Consider the following 9,299-nt stretch of genomic DNA (forward strand, 5'->3'; position numbering starts at 1 on the left):
ATATCATTATAAAGCCACTAAATTTTGTATTTGTAGAAAACAGATAAACTTGACAGAAAACAAATATACATTGAATTACTGAGTAGTACACCCTATTCTATTTTTTATTATAGTTCTTCTTAGAATTTCCTATCATATTTCTTTATTTAGGATTTTCTTTTCTAGTTTTAGTCTGTTTTCTAATTTGGTTTGATTTCCTTTTCTAGTCTTAATTATATTTAGAATCCTTAAAGCCTATATAAGAAGGCATAGGCATAGCAGATGTATATAATTCTACAATCAATATTATTATTTGATTAATATCAAACTTATCTTTTATTTTATTATCTTTATTTTATCATCACTTTTGTGAATCTATTGATCTCACACTAGTTCTTTTATCTTTATCGGATCTTTGATCCAAAAACCTACGCATCCGCTACGTCAAGTGGTATCAGAGCCACAGTTGAAATTCTCTTTTGAGATTCTTGGCTTTGTTTCTATTCACGGTTAAGAGCCTCCATTGAGTGCCTTAATTTTCAAGTTCTTCATTATGGAAAAGGAATTTCGTACTAGATTCAGAGTAGATGGAATGATCACTGACTTTATTATTAATCCATCAAGTCCGAAAAACTATATATCTATTGGAGCAACAAACTATTTTAAGAAAAGGATTTACGGCGAATGGTATTTATTTGGCGGTCTTATTGAATTTACCTTCAACAACGGTAAGTATAGCAGTTTTGCTTATTGTGAACTATCTTGTAGAGAAAATTTTCATGTGATATTAGGCGAGCCTTGGCTTTCGAGTTTAGGTGTTGTTTATAATGAAAATTTGCATAGTTCTGATTTTCGTCAAGACAACAGAATGCATCGTTTAATGGGATTACATGAACCAACACCATTACGACGTTAGACTGAAAAAGAAAAGTCAGATTTTTGGAAAGAATTCGATGAGATACTTGCATGTTTCTGAGAGAAGATATATTTTGAAGATCCTACACCAGCGCTAGATACCCAAGTGCCTATCTTAGAAGAAGAAGAAGAAGAAGAAGAAGAAAATAACGACAATGAAGAAAGTTCTAGTGTTGCTGAAATCGAGCACCCACACTCATCTGATTTTTCTGTTCCAATCACTTCTGTTTCTATCCCTAAGAATGTGCATATTCAAGAGAAACCCGATAACGACGTCAAGAATCTACCTCAATATTCTGAGATTTTTGATGTTTCTAATACTCGCATCGATCTAGTCATGCCAAAGCCGAGCTTCAATAACCTCAGTTGTTATGTGAAGTTTCTGAATTTTCTTGCTTTATGGCCTAAACAATTCAAGTCACAGAAGGAGTCAAAGTACATCGTTCGTTGGGATGGACGTTCACAGTACTTACTAGATTTGAAGGTGAGTCCTTCAATAGATGGCGGGCATGTTCCTTCTTATAAATCACTTGAACTGATTCCAAAGCAACGGTCTATATCTAGACGGATTTCGCAGGATACCATGGTCGATGGCTTAGAGCTGTACAGGGGAAAAGAGAATTCTGGTTTTCTGTGCTCAGTACTTGGGAATATCTAAGGATGGCGACCTGATCAGTTATGAAGTGTATTGGATTGGCACAACTAATAAGTTTCAAATAGCTGAAGATAACAACTTCACTGGTCGTGCTCATCCAACAAGAGATTTCGGTAATTTAGATAAATATGTTCCTTCTTGTTCATGCATCTCGGATGTTTTATTTGCACTCGATCACGTGAACAAACTTGTACAAGTTAAACTCTCAGCTGGATACTTGCACTCGATCACTAATTCAGGTGCGCGTTTGAACTCTTTAAACTGGATGGTTAATTACAAACGTGAAGAAGCTTCTCCAAGTCTGCATGGTAAGGTGTGTGAAATTCACAATATATGCCAAGCATCTTCTCCACGTTCTCCGCATTGTGTTCCCACCCAAGAGTGTGAGATTCCACGAAAACCCCCTTGGGTTGTGCCTATGCATCTGTTGTGTGGATCAATAGGGAGAAGAACAATGAAAAGAGACACTACTGCTCTATCCACTCCATGCTCAGCAACAACAATCACCACAAAAGAGTTATCTGAAGGTTTCTAGATGATTTTAGCCGCAGATGCACATCTCGGAAACAAAAATGTCGGTTTCCAGTTGAGAAGATTTTCTGCTGTTATTATTTCTGTTGAGAACCAACAACACGTTGTTGTTCATTCTACTAAGCCATATAGGGCTATTCGAGTGAGCACCCAATCTAAATCAACAGATATTATTAACGGAATTCCAAGAAAGCCTCCTTTGCTTGTACTTGTGCTGTATAAAACCTTAAGGAGAAGAAAAATGAGTGGAGATGCTACTCATTCTATTTCATCCCCAGCCACAACAATTACGGCGGAAGTCTTTTCTCAAAAGGAATAAGATACAAGCAAGTTGTTAACAGCAAATGCACACAGCGGAAATGTTAATTTCCAGATGGAAAGATCCAAGGGAGGAACTGACGGTATTTACTTCATAATTGATGGAAAAACATTGAAGAAGCTTATGATGTCAGCTAGGTTTATTGAGAACCCACACGACGTTTTTGTTCAGTTTGTTAGACCGGCGACTGTTCCGAGACTTGCTCACTTTATTGGTGCTCAGTCTGTTGCAGGAAAACGCACCAAGGATATATTCATTAATCAGATGCAAAAACATTTCACGGAGCCGCGTCTTCTCATCCTTGTCGACTCAAAGATTAACTGTCATCAAATCAAGGAAATTATCCTTAGGATCTTTCCGATAGACGAGTCAACTCAACTGTCCAGGAGACTATCATTCTCAATGCATTCCGTGATTCTCGAGGCATTCCGTGCTATTATTCACCGACCGACAACTGTACGGGCTCAAGGTGCACCTGAGAATGATGGATTGAAAAATAAATATGTAGCTGTGCATAGTCTGGTAATTGATCTCCTTGAAATGACTGACAGGTTGAAACATGATGTTTTGTCTTGCAGCAGAGAGAGTTTCAGGATTTTTGTTGCAATGTTTACAGTCTCTAGAAGGTCTGTGAACATTTATATTTACTGGGTTGCGATGTATAATGAAGCTAAGTTAGCATTCTTCCTATATTTTACGGAAACTGATCGTACCCTATTAGAATGGAGAGCTAGGTTTGACATCACATTTCTGTATGTGCAAAAGGCTACTAGCCATGGTCAGATGAGAGCTGTTGAGATTATGCAGTATGTTGCTACACATAGTAAAGGAAAGCCTAAACCTACCCAGGAGCGGAATGGTGCAGTCTCCAAGCAATCTTTTATAATTGCACAAAATCTTCAATCAGTTTCTACTCTAAAAGACAAGCTCAATAAACATCACTTGGAAACAAGTAGTAAAAATAAAGACGGAAATGTTCCAGCGCAAATGGCGTCTCCGATTGCGAAACTTCCAGATCTCACTTTGGGAGAGGGTATTTTAGAAAATCTTAAGGAATCACCCTTGTCTACCAATGGTTTAGCATCTGGCATGACAGTTTTCCCGAAGTTCACTATAGAAATCACTAACCCGTTTAAAGAGAATGGAGTTTCAAGGTTGATTACACGAACGAAAAATTGTTCGGCAACTGCATTTAAATTTCATGGAAGGAGCTAGTATTATTATTGATCCAAAGTTTCAAGAGAAGTTGGCATACTGCCTCGTGAGACTGCAGTTAACATCAACTGTTGTCTCATCATTTTTACCAAGATTTGATATTATTCTCAACATGCAGTTTGCAGGGTTAAAAAGGAAGTCTTCTATAATCTGGGCCAATGCAGTACAGGCAGTTAATTTGATTGTTCAAGTTGATCTACTATTCTTATGTAAGAGATGTGTTTTGTCTGTTCTTGAAGGAAGTTTTTGTGACTCATATATAGATTCGAAGGAACGAGATATGGACAGACAAAACAAGAATGACCTAACACAACAAGTGCGTAACAGTGAAGACCACAGGCGTGATCGAAATAGGCATGACGACCTTTGTCTTTTTTTTCAACCATACGACCCAGGGGGCAACGGTAACAGTGTTTTTCTTGTTATACGGAACTCAAGCTATCTGATTGATGACGATCTTTGGCGTCGTTTCCGACGGTATGACCCTGGAAAAGATGTTTGTGTTTTTGTGCCAAACTCAGGCTATCTGACTGTTGACGATCTTCATTGTCGTTTCCGGCCCTACGACCCTGACAAGAGTGTAGTCTATTGAACTCGTGGTCGAGTTCTTTTCTAAAAGGGGGTCTTGATGTAGGACATCCTATTCTATTTCCTATTATAGTTCTTCTTAGAACTTCCTATTATATTTCTTTATTTAGGATTTCCTTTCCTGATTTTAGTCTGTTTCCTAGTTTGGTTTGATTTCTTTTTCTAGTCCTAATTATATTAGAATCCTAGTTTGGTTTGATTTCTTTTTCTAGTCCTAATTATATTAGAATCCTTAAAGCCTATATAAAAAGGCATAGGCATAGCAGATATATGCAATTCTACAACCAATATTATTATTTGATTAATATCAAACTTATCTTTTATTTTATTATATTTATTTTATCATCACTTTTGTGAAGTCTATTGATCTCACACTAGTTTTTTTATCTTTATCGGATCTTTGATCCAAAAACATACGCTTCCGCTACGTCAACTACTCATCTTAGCCCGATTAAAGGAGTACTTGCATGAGGATCATGTAGACGTTGGGTCTGTTTCACTTATATGTTCGACTCACTCAAAGTCAATTCTTAATTTAGTCTTCTCACTTGCTAAGATAAGTTTCTCTTTGTTATGTAACTCAACATCGCCTGCCATTATATTTCTCTTTGTTCTGCAATTCAAATTCACTCTCTATCTGTCTTTACTTTTTCGAGTAATAGTGTATCTTTTCCAAGTATAGTCTTCTCTTTTCTTCAAGACAATAAAAACACATTGCAGTTTAGACTTCTCTTTATTAAGTAGTCCATGTCATTTCCACCTTAGTTTTCTCTGTATTCCTTTCCATATAACACAGAGAGAAGTCTTAAAGTGTAGACAGCATTACTGACTGAAACAGTTGAAGACCTAAGGTGCAAAAAACAACAGCTGGAGATCATAGCAAGTGAGAATTGATGGTTACTTTTGTAACTCAGATTATTTAGTGTTTGTTATTGATGTGGTATTACATAATCACATGAAATTGAGTGCGAAATAATGCAACATGATAATAAATAACTCCTACTGCTCAATAATAACAGTTTATCGGTGATAGTATTATTTCAGTTTCCATCTGCATGGAGCTGCTATAACTGTCATTGTGTTTTCTGAAGACACCTAAAAAAACTAAGTTCTTTCGACACAATCTTTTACCGGTCTAAATTTAAAGGTGACATTCGAAGAATCTAATCCAAAATTATTGGATGCCGAAAAATAAATAAGAACAAATAGAAAGGATAGCACACTTACAGTCAGCATAGCCTCATACTTGAGATCACATTAGTATGAAAATATCTCTGAACGTCCCAGGGAGCCATATATACCTACAGGGAAGTCTGAAGTGATCCGGATGCCTTCTCTACTGCTAAATACCTGATATCTCTCCAAGCTCGTCTGTAGAATACCACAGGCGCATTTGCATCAAAAATAGCAGTACGATCGTGTCCCTTTTCTCTTGAAACATAAGCAAGAATACTTTTTACTACAGTATCAAGTTCGAATGCAATGTCAAAGAACTTGGATACACTAAATTATTACCGGATAAAGTTTAAAAGTCACCCAAAACTATGCAAGCATTACGTAGTCTTCCATAATGGTTAGAGGCATCAGGACAGCCAGGAAAATATGGTTTACAATACCCCAGACAGAGGAGGTAGTTCATAGTTGGCTATTAGCTGGGTTACTTCCACTTGATTCATGTTGAAGAAGATGTTGCGTCACTGCTTCTTTGCACAACTCATTTCCAACAGCGACATTGCCGAGAACAAAGAGGAGGATTCAAATATGGATTAGAATCAAACTAACTGGTGCCCTAGCGCCTAGAAATCGAGGAAAAATTGGAAAACTGCAAAAACATGAATATTTTGGCGCCTTAGGCGCCTTTTTCGCTAGGCACCCCCTGGACGCCTTTTACAACATAGTTGGTGCCTACTATGACTCCATCATTGACATTCTTTTCATTTTCCAATAGAACAAATAACTCAGGATACACCATCTTAGGAAAAGAAAACTCATGAAAAAACAACCAACTAATCCCTTCAAATTCTAGTGTGTAACCTTGGTAGGGAGTATATTGTTGGGATGGTGTATTTGGAGCTGTCTTTTAATTATTAGAAGGTAACGAAATATAAATTTAAAGCACATATAGAGCAGATAAATATAAGACTATACCTAAAGATCAACTATACTAACTTACATTGGGAGCTTAACTTACTATATATCTCAAGGCAACAATCCTGTCAATAACGCAAAGCCTTTTCGTTGCCTGATCTGAATTGCTTGTTCATCCCAAACAGTTCAACACTTGATGCAAAATCTGCATTAAAAAGGGTTATGGTTTTTTTTTCATTTATTCACTTACGCTGATTTATCAATAGCATCAATTTTTCAAAGTAACTAATACATAGTATGTATATGTACACACATACATTCAAGGGATAATAAATAGCTGGGTTAACCTCTGAATCTATTTCCAATGGAACAAATGCCAAGTACATTGGTCTTTGACGTTGATATATAGCGAAACTTATGTTTCCCTTGCTAAATAAACACATCTCTTTGTCTTCGTACACCCCATGCAACCACACATCTCTTTGTCATCATACATCCCATGCAATCTGCCTAATTAGCAGTAAGTCAATTTTATGTCCAAAACAAAATCCAATTTTGTAATGCACGGAGGATTTCTTGGTATAAATTACTGGACAAATGTCTATGGATCCGGAAACTGAATGGTAAAGTATAAATTCTTACCTGCGTAAAAACCTAGGATTTCACCGGATAGCTTCTATTTTTTTTTATCGACAATAGCTTCTACTTAATCAAACACGGATAGCTTCTACTTCATTGATCACGAATAGCTACGTCATAATCTTCGTTCTCCGTTAATAGGAAAAGTACCTTCATCAAACAATAAGAAGAAAAACATCAAAATACAGAATCAAGAGAAAAACCCTAAACACACTAAATGGTTTTACTTTTACCTGTAACCGATATCATCACCATTGAAATTTTCTTGCCGCAAGACAACAGGAAGAACTATTTTTCAGTTGTGTAGGGTTTCATGAGAAAGAAAGAAAGAAGAGACGGAGAAGATGGGAAAGCCACAATCGGAGTTTAGAGCAAGATTTTATATGTTGGTGCGAAGGTATCCATCACTCACAAAATTTGTGTGCGGCAAAAAATAACGAAAAGATTTCAAAACAAACAAATGTTATTGGTCTATATTCTCTCGAATGAGACCAGAAGCTCTAGAATTCGAGCTTTGTTCAGCTTTCAACCACATCTCTCTAAATTGTACTCAAATTATATATACAATATAACCAATGCATCGAGAGGTCATAGGATTCCTAGGTTTACGTCCCCTTTTAAGTTTTTAATTTTTCTTCCCTTTCTACTACTAAGAAGCTTGTGCTGTACGCGTAATAAGAAAAACACAAGCACGATATTGCTGTGTCTGTCATGATTTTTCCGCTTCTCTTGAGGTTTCTCCTTGACGATTCCTTAGAACGCTTCTTGCACACAAAATCCATGATGGAACTCTTAAAATTGTAGAACTTTCCCAGTCATTACTACTGACCGAACCAAGTCACCGACCCATAAAAGCGTTTTTAAACACCGAACCAACCAAACTCCCAAATTATGGACAGGTTTAATCTTAATAAGTCGAGGCGTCGAGAACATCAGCGTATTGGTCGGTAGGGCTAAACGCCGAACCGAACATAATCGACCGATGTGTTGTCGCAGGAACCCTCCTTTGTATCTACTTTCACCCGTTTAGTTCAGAGACTCGTGTAGTCTGGTGGGTTTTTGATATCGACCGTTTGCTATTCTTGTAAAAATATCAATGGTGTCTAGTAGTATACAAGGACCATGCTGTGGGTCCATATCAACTTATTGAAACCAATTATCGTCCAGAATTATTATCTTTTCCAAATTCTTCTGGTCTTGCCGTCTTGGTAGTAGTTGGCCTAACTATCTTTTCCCGGTGTAGCTTGTAACGTGTCGTGTGAATTGTGTTCTTGTAACCAGCTTTTTATTCAAATAAACGCCTCTTCTTCTAGTGTTTCTCGGGGTGCTGCGTTACTATTAGGCCTTCTTCATCGGGGTCGGGACCTGTAGTTTTCGACAATGTTTCATGTTTTTATTTTATGCATGCTCGTTCATAACCGTAGCATTTCGGTTTCCTGCAATCATGGTTTCAAGTATATGTTAGTATAAATTCCATATTTGTCGAATACACTCAACAGGGAGGGTCATCGGGCCCAATGCCATGTCCCGATTGAGGTATCTTATCATTGGTATTTTCGTCCAATGGAAGTGCTTTAGGTCTTATTTAAGTTATGTGTCCCGATCATCTTTACCTTGCCATCAATCGGCTGCCTTGGATCAAGTGAGTCCGGTCACTTGCGATGGGAGTAACCTCTGGATGTGTCTAGGTTACTCGGTTACTAGGAACTGATGCCTTGGTAACCTTTGGTTACTGGTTTTCAACCACCAGAACCCTTAAACTACCTCGGCATTTGCACACTGTCATCGCTCCGAGTTCGAATAGTCCGCCGAGTGTAGGTCTCCTTGGCACTTGCACATTTTCATCGCCCCGAGTTCGAAACGACCATTCGAGTGTAAGTCACATAGGCACTTGCACATTACCATCGTCCCGAGTACGAATGACCATTAGTAGCTTATGTCATTTTTCCTTATCTATCTCTCATGGATGATACAAGGATTTGAATGACGAGGTATCATACATGAGCTTTCACCTCTCACGGGTTGTATAGCTTCAAATGTTGTGAATTCCATGGTCACTCTTCCGGAGTACCTTCGGGTTTCATTATCTTGTATGCACCCTCTCCAACTTTCGATACAATAGTGTATGTTCCGCGCCATTTGGCTGCCAATTTCCCGCCTTTCTTATCTCGTTCATACTTAGGTAATTCTTTCAACACTAATTGCCTCGGGTGAAATTCTCTCGGACGAACTTTCTTGTTGTATTCATGTTGTAGTCGCCTTTGGTAGTTATGTCTCTATTGTAGAGCCATTTCTTTTGTTTCTTCCAACTATGATGCCGAGTTGAACACGTTCGGAATCACTAGAGTACTTGGAAGTGACGAAGATTTC

Source organism: Papaver somniferum, chromosome 6, assembly GCF_003573695.1.
Source record: "Papaver somniferum cultivar HN1 chromosome 6, ASM357369v1, whole genome shotgun sequence".
NCBI classification, from domain to species: domain Eukaryota; kingdom Viridiplantae; phylum Streptophyta; class Magnoliopsida; order Ranunculales; family Papaveraceae; genus Papaver; species Papaver somniferum.